The sequence below is a fragment of the Anolis carolinensis genome, chromosome 4 (assembly GCF_035594765.1).
Source record: "Anolis carolinensis isolate JA03-04 chromosome 4, rAnoCar3.1.pri, whole genome shotgun sequence".
In the NCBI taxonomy this organism is placed as follows: domain Eukaryota; kingdom Metazoa; phylum Chordata; class Lepidosauria; order Squamata; family Dactyloidae; genus Anolis; species Anolis carolinensis.
This window is the reverse complement of record NC_085844.1, coordinates 147703735-147718384: the sequence shown is the minus strand read 5'-3', so window position 1 is coordinate 147718384 and position 14650 is coordinate 147703735. Positions and strand designations below refer to the sequence as shown.

General features: G+C 41.8%; 1 protein-coding gene across 4 annotated transcripts in view; it reads right to left on the bottom strand.

The window, feature by feature from the left end:
* tlcd4 (TLC domain containing 4) overlaps window positions 1-880 on the bottom strand; it is a 42338-nt gene extending 41458 nt beyond the window's left edge. For 2 of the 4 annotated variants that reach the window (XM_008109191.3, XM_008109192.3), the window contains exon 1: window positions 501-880. The gene's annotated coding sequence lies outside the window, so the exon portion shown is untranslated. The remainder of the gene's footprint in view (window positions 1-500) is intronic. The other 2 variants (XM_008109190.3, XM_008109189.3) reach the window with 2 other exon arrangements.
* Window positions 881-14650: the final 13770 nt, after the last annotated feature.

Sequence of the window (14650 nt, the reverse complement as noted above, 5' to 3'; positions counted from 1 at the left end):
ATGGCTGTGTGGAAAGGCCCTCACACAGGATTTCCCATTCACAAGCCAAATCTTGTAATTCCTCACTGAAGAAGGGAGGAAAGGCAGGGCCAGATAACCCAGAACATCAAGGCAGAAAATCCCACAAGATCTGCTTTGAACTGGAATATCTAAGCCCACAATGCCATATATTCCAGTTCAAAGCAGATAATGTGGGGTTTTATTCAGCTGTGTGGAAGGGGCCACAGACCTGGCACAGAAGGGGACAAAACAGAGAAAACGGGGGCTGCGATTCCTACAGTCTCCTTGTGGAGACAAAAAGGGGAGGTACAAATAACCACAGTAATAATAATAATAATAATAATAATAATAATAATAATAATAATAATACACCCTCCAGAAATCCCGGCGTGGCCCACACCGAAGCCTTGAGCAGAGCGAGGAGGGGCAGTGAGGAGCCTCCCCCAGCTCAGCAGCCATCTCCCCTCAGCCGCTGCCTATCCCTTCCCTTCCTTCCTCACCTGAGGAAGGGCTCACCGCGGCCGCCTTCCTGCCATCCTCACGCCCACAACGAGCCGGGAAAGGCTCCTCTTTGCGGCTCCTGCGGCGAAGGCAACGGCGGCGGGGCCACTGCGGGCTGGACGGCTCCCTCCGCCTCCTCCCTCAGCCGCGCTCCCTCCTTTGCGCCAGCCTTAAAGGCCCCGCTGCCAGCTGCTTCCGCCGCCGCACAGCAGGCCGACACTGGGCTTCAGGCGGCCGCCGCTGGAGGGGCGGGACTAGAGCGAGGAGGGAGGGGTGAGTGGCACCTGCCCTCCCGCCTGAAAGAGGTTGAAGGGGCAGCAGCAGAAGGCGGAGGCAAGGGGAGGGGGCGGGGCCACCCAAAGGGCTTTCCCGCCCTTTTTGAGAGGTGGCAGCCACGTCTGCATCCCCAGCCAAGCGGAGGATCCCTCGCTCGCACCTCGGGCACCTTGGCTTTGAGGGCGGAGCCATATATAGGCCCCTTCCACACAGCTGTACAATCCAAGCAGAGAAGTCAGCCAGAGCAGAGCACTTGTTGAACCGACCTGGAGACAGGACACAGCATATTACAGTAGAGTCTCACTTATCCAACATTCGCTTATCCAACGCATTTTTGTAGTCAATGTTCTCAATACGTCGTGATATTTTAGTGCTAAATTTGTAAATACAGTAATTACTATGTAACATTACTGCATATTGAACTACTTTTTCTGTCAAATTTGTTGTATAACATGATGTTTTGGTGCTTAATTTGTAAAATCATAACCTGATTTGATGTTTAATAGGCTTCTCCTTAATCTCTTCTTATTATCCAACATATTCGCTTATCCAACGTTCTACCGGCCCGTTTATGTTGGATAAGTGAGACTTTACTGTACTTGAGAACACAGAACTGCTGGACCATTCTGACAACCACCATGTCAGACTGCACGGAAAAGCCATTGAAATCCACAGGCATGAGGACAATTTCAACAGAAAGGAGAAAACCATGAAAATGGACACAATCTGGCTGCCAGTATTTTTTTTAAAAAACTCTAAAATCAGGACAGTGAATAAAGAACATTCAGAAAACAGGAATTCCAGAGAAGAAACAATCAGGGCCAGCTAACACCTCCCAACAAAGGATTCCACCAGGTGGGAATCAGCCAGACTTTGAAGCTGCAAAGCCATTCAGTGCTAATCAAGGTGGCCAATTACACCATTCACACTTGCCTAGTTTCCAACAAACCTCACAACCTCGTGAGGATGCCTGCCATAGATGTGGGCAAAACGTCAGGAGAGAATGTTTCTGGAACATGGCCATACAGCCCAGAAAACTAACAGCAACCCAAAACAGATATTATGGGCAAGCCCATAGCCAAGGGAGCAGTTCCCCAAAAATTTTCAGGTAAAACCCCCGTTTTACTCATGAATTTTAACTGGTTAACCAAATCCCCATGCCAAGTCTATAAGAGAATCGAAAATTAGAGTCCCTCCAGAACTACAAGCACTATATCAACCAAATTTTGATTATTCACACTATCATTTCTACCAATTTACATTGCAATAGCAATGTAAAAAACAGGGTTGTGTTATTGCCTCAACCTTATTTTCCATCTTCATTACTATGATACTTCATATTGTTGATGGGAAGCTTCCCACCGGAGTGGAAATCATGTATCGGACAGATGGCATGCTATTTAACCTCAGCAGACTGAAAGCCAAAACCAAGGTCACAACAACATCTGTTATAGAACTCCAGTATGCCAATGATAACACAGTCTGTGCGCATTCAGAAGAAGACCTATAAGCCACTCTAAACACCTTCGCAGAAGTATACGAGAAGCTTGCTCTCTCATTGAACATTGAGAAAACCACAGTGCTCTTCCAGCAGGCAACAGGCAATCCCTCTGCAATGCCAGAAATACAGCTTAATGGCGTAATGTTAGAAAACATTGACCATTTCCGCTATCTTGGCAGCCACCTCTCCACAAAAGTCAACATTGACACTGAAATACAACACTGCCTGAGCTCTGCAAGTGCGGCAACAATTTCCAGGTGGAAGGCGTTCCCAGTCAGGGTTAGCTTGACGCACCTTCTTCTTGACACATTTCTCCCTTTCCCCTTCCATTCGTGCCTCTTAAATTCCACAACACTGTTGGCCATAGCTGACCTCCAGTTAGAGCGCTCAAGGGCCAGGTCTTCCCAATTCTCGGTGTCTATGCCATAGTTTTTAAGGCTGGCTTTAAGCCCATCTTTAAATCGCTTTTCCTGTCCACCAAACTTCTGTTTTCCGGTCTTCAGTTGGGAGTAGAGTAACTGCTTTGGGAGACGGTGATCAGGCATTCAGACAACGTGGCCAGTCCAGTGGAGTTGATGGTGTGATATATATGTATACTAGCTGTGCCCGGCCACGCGTTGCTGTGGCGAAGTATGGTGGTATGGGAAATAAAGTATTGAGGAATTGGTGGTAGTTAAAGTCAAGGGTAAAGGTTTTCCCCAGACATTAAGTCCAGTCGTGTCTTACTCTGGAGGTTGGTGCTCATCTCCATTTCTAAGCCGAAGAGCCGGCGTTGTCCGTAGACTCCTCCAAAGTCATGTGGGATGAATACATGGAGTGGCATTACCTTCCCGCCGGAGCAGTACCTATTGATGCACTCACATTTGCATGTTTTCGAACTTCTGGGTTGGCAGAAGCTGGGGCTAACAGTGGGGGCTCTCTCCGCTCCCCCAATTCAAACCTGTGGCCTTTCGGTCCAGAAGTTCAGCAGCTCAGCGCTTTAACACGCTGCGCCATCAGGGGATATTATTTCCTAAAGGTTGTGAATATACAATATTTCTGATTGGTTTTTGTTTGTTTGTTGGAGGCAAGTATGAATGCTGCAATTAGGAAAAATGATTAGGATGTAATGGCCTTGCAGCTTTAAAGCCTGGCTGTTTCCTCCCTGAGTGAATTTTTTGTTGAGAGGTGTTAGCTGGCCCTGATTGTTTCCTGTCTGGAATTCCCTTGTTTTCAGAGTGGTGTTTGCGATATTTTATGTGCTTCTACTGTCTGTGGCCCTGAGAAAACAGAGGATTTTCCAGACTTTGATGATGGGAATACTTTGTTGGGAGGTGTTAGCTGGCCCTGATTGTTTCCTGTCTGGAATTCCCTTGTTTTCAGAGTGATGTTGTTTGCGATATGTTATGTGCTTCTACTGTCTGTGGCCCTGAGAAAACAGGATTTGCCAGACTTTGATGATGGGAATACTTTGTTGGGAGGTGTTAGCTGGCCCTGATTGTTTCCTGTGTGGAATTCCCCTGTTTATTTACTGTCCTGGTTTTAGAGATTATATTGTTCTGCATTATTCTATCCCAGTAATTATTTCATATTAAAGAAGAATCTCACTTATCCAACATTCGCTTATACAATGTTCTGGATTATCCAACGCAGTCTGCCTTTTCATAATCAATGTTTTTGTAGTCAGTGTTTTAAATTAATTGTGATATTTTAGTGGTAAATTTGTAAATACAGTACAGTAGAGTCTCACTTATCCAACATAAACGGGCCGGCAGAATATTGAATAAGCAAATATGTTGGATAATAAGGAGGCATTGAGAAAAAGCCTATTAAATATCAAATTAGGTTATGATTTTACAAATGAAGCACCAAAATATCATGTTAGACAACAAATTTGGCAGAAAAAGTAGTTCAATACACAGTAATGCTATGTAGTAATTACTGTATTTATGAATTTAGCACCAAAATATCACGATATGTTGAAAACATTGACTACAAAAATGCATTGGATAATCCAGAACATTGGATAAGTGAGTGTTGGATAAGTGAGACTCTACTGTAATTACTACATAGCATTACTGCACATGGAACTACTTTTTCTGTCAAATTTGTTGTATAATATGATGTTTTGGTGCTTAATTTGTATAACAATTACATTTGTATAACGAATTTGATGTTTAATAGGCTTTTCCTTAATCCCTTATTATCCAACATATTCACTTATCCTGCTGGCCTGTTTACGTTGGATAAGTGAGACTCTACTGTATATTTCTCATCTTATATTATCTGCTCAGAACTGGATTATATGAGGCCCCTTCTTCACAGCTGTATAAAATGCACACTGAAGTGGATTATATGGCAGTGTTGAGTCAAGATAATCCAGTGCAAAGCAGATAATATAAGATTATAAATGGGTTATATAGCTGTGTAGAAGGGCCTTGAGTCTACACTGCCATATAATCCAGTGCAAATTAGATAATCTGTGGAAGAAGTCTAAGTGAGGCCTAAATCTGCCTGTCCCCTAACTGAAACCTGGCTGTCCCTTGGTTGCTAGGCAACCAAGTGGGCAGAGATTAGCCCTCTAAACTGGCAGCAATTGGATAAAAAAATATTGCTCTCCCTCTAATTAGGACTTTATTTTTCTTTTCTTTTTGTTGTATCAACCTTGAGGCGTGGATGATGGGTTGTGTTGTCAAATTTTGAGGTTGGGGGGCCTGTACTTTTGTTGTTTTGTGAATCGCCGTGATGCCATCACTCTTTTATATATATAGATGTATAATACACACCTAGAATACTGTGTCCAATAGATATTGACAAGCTGGAAGATGTCCGGAAGAGGGTGACGAAAATTATCAAAGGCCTGGAGACCATGCTCTAATAGGAGTATCTTGAAAAATTGGAGCTTGTTTAGCCTGCAGAATAGAAGGTTGAGAAGAGATGTGATAGTCATGTATAAATATGTGAAAGGGTGTCATAAGGAAGAGGGAGCAGGCTTGTTTTCTGCTGCTCTGGAGACTAGAAGTGCATCCAGACAGCGGCAAAAAGCGTGAGCTCCTGTGCTTTTACGTGGGGTGTCCAAACGATGTCTCAGGTTAAATCGAATTAATTTGGCACAAGGCAGGAAAACCCTGCTTTGTGAAGAATTAATTAGGTACTGGATTAGACCCGGGTCTTCCTGAAAGACCCGAGTCTAATCCAGTATGGCCACTGTCTCGACTGCCCCCTCAGAAGTCCCGTGGTTTCTCTGGGGCACTCTGCACAGCCCTCTTGCATTTCCCAGGCTCCATGAACCCAGAGGGCTGTAACCCTTGCCCTGAAACCCCGCAGAAAAGCCTGGGTCAGACTGGACTTTCCCTGTGTGGAACCAACCTAGGACTCAGAGCAATGGGTTCAAATTACAGGAAAGGAGATTCCAACCTGAATTTCCTGACTGTAAGAGCTGTTCAGCAGTGGTGTGGTGGAAGCTCCTTCCTTGGAGGCTTTTAAACAGAGGCTGGATGGCCATCTGTCAGGGGTACTTTGTGCTTTTCCGGCATGGCAGGGGGTTGGACTGGGTGACCATTGTGGTCTCTTCCAACTCTGTGATTCTATGTGTATATGTGTATATATATGTGTGTGTGTGTATTCACAAATGGCAAATGGGCAGGAAGACACAAAGCTGCTTGGACGGCTTTTAATTGAAACCGGACAGTGCTAACAGATGATAAGTTGCCAATGAAGGTCAGAGCAGATATCTTCAACACTATAGTTTTACCGGCAATGTTATATGCATCCGAAACATGGGCAACAACAAACATGGGCAACAACAAAGAGGAAAAACTGTCAGTGACTCAGAGAGCAATGGAAAGAAGGATGTGTGGCATGTCAATAAGAGATAAAGTCAGCAATAAAGAGCTGCGTCAAAGAACCTGGTCAATGAAATTTATGAGACAAAAAGAAGATGAACAGGACATATAGTAAAAATAAAAGACAACCAATGGACATGTTGCCTAACTAACTGAAAGCGGCCCTTAGACAGATCTTGTACTCAATGGGAACCAATGATTAAGCTATTTGGCCAGAAATTGAAAAGCATAAGATCATATATTTTGGCAAATAGTAGATTTGCAAGAAACCCAAAGGAGTGGATCAACGACAAATCAGAAAGGATAGGATAGGATAGGATAAGAGCTTTGGAAAGCATAGCTTTAGAAAGCCCTGTGGTGTTTGTTTTGTTGTCTGTACCTTTGTTTCACCTCCCTTTCTGTCCCTGTGACAATTCAGTTTTGGAAAATGTGGCTTGTGGAAACAAGGATTGGTGAAACATCTTTATTAGGGACACCTTTTCCCTGAGATAATTCTTTCAGGAGTAAATTTCCCTTCCTGGGATGGATTTCTCTCACTTCCTGTTGACTCATCCCCATTCTTAACTATAAGTCATTTGTAAGCTGGAGGTTTGTAACTTGGAGACTGCCAGTATATATCATATAATGGGACTTGAGCATCCATGGGCTTGGACATCCATAGGGGTCCCCAGTTTACACCCCAGTGGATACCCAGGGACCACTATATACAAACTTTGTTTCATGCACAAAATCATCACAATTATTGTGTAAAACTGGACTCAGGTTTGTGTAGAAGGTGTATACATGGCCCTGTCAACACTGACAATTTAATGCAGTTCAAACCTAGCTTCAAACTGCAGCAGCTCGACAGAAAAACCCCAAGATAACATGTTAATAAACTCTCATAAGCAGAAAATATTTCTTACTGCACTTCAGTGTTCTGTGGTTTGTGTTATCACCATCTAGGCCTCAAACTGGTTCCAGGATATCTTACGGTAACATCTGCACAGCAAAACCCCATTCTTCAATGCCAGTTTGAAACTGCATTAAATAGCCAGCATAGATTGGGCCTAAGAAACGTAAATGAATTCTGTGTTTAGACTTGGGTCCCATCTCCAAGATATATTATGGGCATATATGCAAATGCAAGTGTTCCAAAATCCAGGGTGAAAAAACAAAATCCAAAACATAGCATTTCAGATGAGGGATAACTCAACTTCCTCACAAAATTGGGGTGCAAAGCAGCTCACAGTTTAACTGAGCTACCCAGTTAAAATATACAAAGCATGAACATTATAATAAAATTAAACCAGTGCAATATTAACACACTTCAAATCTTCAGTTTAAAACTTTCTGTATTAAAAATAAGGCTGTAAGTGCAGTCTTTTCCAGCATCCTTTCCCTGCAAGAGTTTTTGTTGTTGTTTTTTTGGTAGCTATTTGTAAGGGATGTGACAGAACTCTGCTGCCCTTTTACACATGTTGTTATTACATTATAATAATGTATAACAGCAATTAAAATTTGTGGAACCAGCACCATTTATTTATTTATTTATTTATTATTAAAACTACAGCATTGCCATCTCTCCTCTAAAAAAGTCAAGAAATGTATGTGGTTCTCTTCTGCAAACTTTTATTTTCACAACAATTTTTTGAAGTAGGTTGGCCTGAGAGAATGACCGGCCCAAGAAACAAATAAACTTTATGGCTGAGTGGAGATAGGATCCTGGATGTCTAATCCATCAAACAAGCCATTGCACAATACTGGTTCTTGCTGTTGGTTGTTCAAAGGTACAGTAAGGCAGAACATTTGACATGCACACAAAATATTAGCCCTCGTGTTCTCGTGTTCTATTTCTTGCATGAAAACAATCTCATAAACTCTTAGGATGCAAGAAAGGAACACTTTCTAGAGAGCTGTAGGATATATATGTGTGTGAGGGAGAGAGATTCCTTTTCATTCCATTCAGAGGCGGTCCAACCATAAGGCGAACTAGGCACTTGCCTGTGGCGCCATCGTCCCAGGGGCGCCATCGTCCTGGGAGGAGGGCACCACTCTCCACCTTTTTCTCTTTTGGGCCTTCCTGTAGCCACACTGGGCCTCCCGGTGCCCGTGCTGGGCTTTCCGGCCGGCGCAGACCCACCTTTGCACCACGGGAGCCCACCTTCGTGGCCTTCAGAAATTGTGAGGTCTACGAATCTTGTGCCTTAACTTGGATCAAAGATTGGCTATTTCTAAAGAACAAGAAAATCTTAAATCTAGAAGGTTTCGACCTAAAAGCCGACTGGCATTTATATATATGGCACAAAGCAGACAAAAACGATAAGAAAATATTCAGAAACCATATAATAAGAACTTCACTAAACAACATATGGGAGAAATATAAAATAAGAATGTTCACCAAAACTCCAATGTGGCTATCACCACTAGCAATAACTCAGAAGAGTATCCAAAGCAACATAAACTGGCCCACATACAGAGATGTCCTCACAAGTCAAGAAAATGAATACGTACTAAAATCACAAGAAGAAGTATTGAAATCATTCGGTCACTTATCATGGATCCACTACAGGCAAATAAAGGAAGAATATATTAAGGATAAACAAGACGGCTTCATGAAGAAAGACTCAGAATGGGACAAAATTCTAGAGTCTGAAAACAAATTAATTACAAAGATATATAAGAAACTCTTGGAGTGGAATACTGAGGAAGAACAAATTAAGGGAAGCATGGTGCAATGGTCCAAAGACATAGGAAGGCCTATAAGATATGAGGAATGGGAATCAATCTGGAAGAAAAATATAAAACACACATATGCAACCGACTTAAAAGAAAATCAAAACAAAATGATTTACAGATGGTACATCACTCCAAAAAAAAAAAAAAGCAATTACAACAAAAATATTCAAATAAAATGTTGGAAGTGCCAGGTGAATGAGGGCAGTTTCTACCACATGTGGTGGTCCCGTCCCGAAACAAAGAGGTACTGGGAAAAAAAATCCATGAAGAATGTGTAAAAATAATGGGAAAGAAACTACATATGAGACCACAACTATACCTATTGGGCCTTAAAAATTTGAAATTGAACACAGATGAGGAAAAAATTCTAAACTATCTGGTTATAGGAGCCAGGATTGCCTTCGCCAAACTATGGAGAACAAACCAGATCCCTTCAATCAATCAATGGCTATTAAAAGTATGGGAAATAAAGACCATGGACAGACTAACCTTCCTGATGAAGAAACACCATGGACAACCAATAAAAGAAACCGACTGGTCAATATTTGAAGAATACATAAGGAAAAGACGGACATACCTCGAAGAAATTCCATAAGAACAAACAGAAATATACAAATCTAGCAACACAACATGTCGCTTCAGGAGGCAAACGGACCCCCCCCCCCCCCCACCCAAATGGACAGTTACCCATGGACTAGCCGACACCACAAGGGGACTGCTCTCTGACATCCAAAGACTCAACCGACTCTCCCGGGCCTCTCTCTAGCCCCCTCCCCCCTCCCACCCTCCTAAAACCCACACCCTTTGCTTTTGTTTCTCCTCCTTTCCCCTTTTTCCTCCCCCCTCTTCTATAACCTCTCTCCCAGCCCCAACCCCTCCTCCCTACCCCCTACTTCCCTCTCCCATTTTGAACCCCACTATTTTAAACCTGTATGCAAAAATACTTAATAAAAATTATTTTAAAAAAAGAAATTGTGAGGTCTGTGGGAACTTGGAAGCTAGGTATGTGGGGTTTATATATCTGTAGAAGGTCCAGGGTGGGAGAAAGAACTTTTCTTTGAAGCAGGTGTGAATGTTGTAATTAATCACCTTGATTAGCATTTAATGGCCCTGTGGCTTCAAGGCCTGGCTTCTTCTTGCCTGGGAGAATCTTTTTTTGGGAGGAGTTAGCTGTCCCTGATTGTTTACTGTCTGGATTTCTTCTGTTTTCAGAGTGTTGTTCTTTATTTATTGTCCTGATTTTAGAGGTTTTTTTTAATACTGAGGGCTATCTGGGTTATCTAAGTCCACACTGCCCTATATCCTTGTTCAATGTTTAGTGCTAAATTCGCAAATATAGTAATTCCTACATAACATTACCATGTATTGAACTGATTTTTCTATTGATTTGTTGTAAAACATGATGTTTTGGTGCTTAATTTGTAAAATCATAATGTAATTTGATGTTTAATAGGCTTTTCCTTTATCTTTCCTTATTATCCAACATTTTCGCTTATCCAACACTTTTATTTTTCAGTGATTGGTTTGGGGGGGGGGGCGCCAAAATTCTGTTCGCCTACACTTGAAAAATATCTAGGGCCGGCTCTGATTCCATTCACCATAATATTTTGCAATACAAGGCAGGAGTGTGCAGAATGTGTCCCCTAGATATCGAAGGACTGTACATTCCAGGATTCTCATCACTATCTTTCACTGATAGGAGTTGCAATCAACAAAATCTGGAGGAAGATACTTTGCTCCTCTTGGATCTATGGCAGTGGTCTTCAGTTGGTGGATTATGGGTTTGACCCAAGATAGCTTGGGCCACGGTGGTGCAATGGGTTAAACCCTCATGTTGCCGAACTGCTGACCTGAAGGTGGGCAGTTTGAATCCACAGGACGAGGTGAGCTTCCGCTGTTAGCTCTAGTTCCTGCCAACTTAGCAGTTCAAAAAACATGCAAATGTGAGTAGATAAATAGGTACCACTTTGGTGGGAAAAGGCAAAAAGACGCTCCAAGCAGTCATGCCAGCCACATGACCAGGAGGTGACAACGCAGGCCCCTCAGCTTGGAAATGGAGAGGAAGAACACCTTCCTCAGAGCCAGAGATGAGCACCGCCTCCAGAGCTGGAAATGAAAGGAGAAGCCTTTGTCTGTGTTATGTGTGTCTCATTGTAACAAAGCATTGAATGTTTACCTGTGTTTGTTTATATACTGTAATCCACTCTGAGTCCCCTTGGGGAGAAGAGTGGAATATTATTATTATTATTATTATTATTATTATTATTATTATTATTATTATTATTATATCTTGCAGTGCCCTCTGGTTATTCCAAATAACAATATCACTTTTTCTAATGACAAGCAGCAGCACAAATTGGAGTGGTCACTTTATGAACTAGTACTGGGAATGAGTCAGGGCCATGTTTGCATTGAATTTTAATAATAATAATAATAATAATAATAATAATAATAATAACAATAAACTTTATTTATACCCCGCCACTATCACCCCAATGGGGACTCAGGGCAGCTTACATGGGGCCATGCCCAGAACAATACAATATAACAGAATATAAAAAGAACAACAAATCATAACACATTGAACAATACAATAAATGATAATATGCATTACAACGCAAAATCAGAAGAACAATAAAAACAAGGGCAGGCCACATGAACACTAAGTTAAAACTCGGGGTGAGAAAAGAAATAAGAATAAAAACCACAAAGAACAGGGTCATAAAATAGTGGTGCAATCTGGAGGATAGATATTGGAGGAGAGCAACAGAGAGGATGTATGTAGTAATTACTCTCCAAAAGCACAATGGAAGAGCCATGTTTTCAAGGTCTTTCTTAAAGGCTGCTAATGTGGGGGCTTGCCTAATCTCAACGGGCAGTGAGTTCCACAATCGGGAGGCCACAGCAGAGAAGGCCCTCTCCATTGTTCCCACAAGGCGGGCCTGAGATATCGGCAGTGGCGACAGGAGAGCCTCCCCTGACAATCGAAGGGATCGGGCAGGTTTATGATAGGAGATACGGTCACAAAGGTAGGTGGGTCTCAAACCGTTTAGGGCTTTATAGGTGATGGTCTGCACCTTGAATTGGGACCGGAAAATAAACGGCAGCCAGTGGAGCTCCTTGAACAAGGGAGTTGATCTTTCCCTGTAACTCGCCCCCGTTATTAATCTGGCAGCTGAGTGCTGGATCAATTGTAATTTCCGGGCTGTCTTCAAGGGAAGCCCCACGTAGAGCGCATTACAGTAGTCCAGTCTAGAGATAACTAAGGCATGGACCACCGTGGTCAAGTCAGACTTCACGAGGTATGGTCGCAGTTGGCGCACATGTTTGAGTTGTGTGAAAGCCCTCCCAGCCACCGCTGACACCTGCGCCTCAAGCGTCAACGCTGAGTCCAGGAGGACCCCCAAACTGTGGACCTGTGATTTCAGGGGGAGTGCAACCCTGTCCAGCACAGGTTGCCACCCAATACCCCGATCCGACGAGCGACTGACCAGGAGGGCCTCTGTCTTGTCAGGATTGCTCCTCAGCTTGTTCCTCCTCATCCAGTCCGCCACAGCAGCCAGGCACTGGTTCAGCATCCGAGCATTTTACATCCAGAAATGAGGAACATCCATCTTTGGTCATCCAAATATCCACCAGCTCCATTCAGCATGATTTTTGGAGTTGACATCAAAAATATCTGAAGGGCCAAAGCTTATGCAATCCTGCTGTAATTACTCCATTGTTAATATTATTGTAAATTGTGAATAATGACTAATTTGTAGGAGTTTCTTTATGCCATTCCTGAAGGACAGTGCAAAAATGCATTAAAAGAATATACACATCGCACAGAAAACCAGTGTTGATAAACCTCTAGGATAAAATGCTTCTTCTGTATGTAGCAAAACAAGATTATAATGACCTAGAAGTAGAAAATGATATGCTTGAATTCTGGATGCTGAAAATATGAGCTCTTTCCTCTGCTTCTCTTTCGGTTGCTATTAGCCCCCTCCGCTGTTAGAAATAATGCATCATGCAAGATTATTCTTAGCTCTTTGATCGAGACAAGGGAATCTGATTGCCTCAAATATTCTAGTCTCACCATGTGCCAATGTACGTAGTTAGTATGTTTTAATTGCTTTCTGAACACATGCTCACATTGGGAACAAAATCAGAGAAGAAATGCCATCAACAGCATGTTAGATAGACTTCTGCAGTCAAAATTGCAGTCATAACAGTTAACATTGGTAGTTCCCAACAATGCCATACAACAATTATTACACAAGGCATTCTTTTAGAGGCAACATGGGCAAACCTTCAATTAAATTATATATTATCAAGCCAAACTCCAGTACTCTTAAGATTTAAATAAGTACATTTTACCTCTCTTCTTTATACATTTCTGGCTACCAAATTAAGGTGGCCCTCTTCTGGAGAGCTCTTGGGTTGTCCCGTTAGCTCAATCTCATGTTTCTCAACAGGGCAGCAATCCTCTGACAAATTTTATTTATAGTAACTGTGCATGTGTATCTATAGCTATAATGCTGTATACATATAATATATCTTGTAATCTGCCTTGAAGATTTGATTCAAGTACCTGTTTAGAAACAATTTAAAATAAATGAAAATATATAGAAAGAAATACAAACTAAGTCGCTGAAAATAGTTCCCAGGCCCTACTCTGTGGCCCACCAATGAAATCAATACATTGTCTGGAGATATGGGAGACAGCCTTCCTAGACAGGATACCCCAATTGTGGAAACCCTCCCCTTGGAGGCCCAATTAGCACTAACATTGATTTCTTTTAAGAAATTAAAAAAAAAAACATGAATGTTCATAAAAGTCTTTGGCTCTCTTAAATATTATGACACATAGTTTTAAACTCTAAACCTATTGAAATATTAAATCTCTTTTAACCCTTTCCTTATGATTAACATGTTTTACTGTGTTTAAATTATTCTTCAACACGATATAATTTTACTTGTAAGCCACCTGAGATGTTTTGATACAGGGCCACGGTGGTGCAGTGGATTAAACCACTAAGCTGCAGAACTAGCTGACTGGAAGGTCGGCAGTCTGAATTCACAGGATGGGGTGAGCTCCCGTTGCTAATCCGTTTCTGCCAACCTAGCAGTTTGAAACCATGCAAATGTAAGTAGATCAATATGTACCGCTTCGGTGGGAAGGTAACAGTGCTCCATGCAGTCATGCTGGCCACATGACCTAGAAGGCGTCTATGGACAATGCCTGCTCTTCAGCTTAGAAATGGAGATGGGCACCACCCCCCAGAGTTGGACACAACTAAACTTAATGTCAAGGGGAAACCTTTACCCTTTTATATATAATTACCTTGAAACATATGAAACATAATCAAATTTAGTGTTTAGACTTAAACTCCATCTCTAAGATTATGCACATATATGCAAATACTGGTATTCCAGAATCAGAAAAAACTAAAACACTTCAGGTCTGATAGCATCTCAGAAAAGGAAAACTCAACTTGTAATGGTATTTTTTCAACTTGCAAGATTTTTGTGCTCATTAATGCCTTCGGTGGATAGAAAGGTTCCAGTAACAGTATTTCATTGTTTTGAGTTGTTTTTTACTTTCTTCTCTCCCACATTAAAAGTGTATCAAGAAGCTTTTTAAAAACTGTTTTTAAACTATGTTTAAAATTCCTTTAGTGTTGTTAATCATTTTATGCTACTTTAATATTAATCTTTTGTATTTCAAAACTATATCGTGCTTGTTTTAATTTGCACCTTTACTAACGATTTTGAGGAAATTGCAAGGTATGAAAAAAGATGATGACGACGACAGTGATGACTAGGTTCAGGATCTATCTTCATG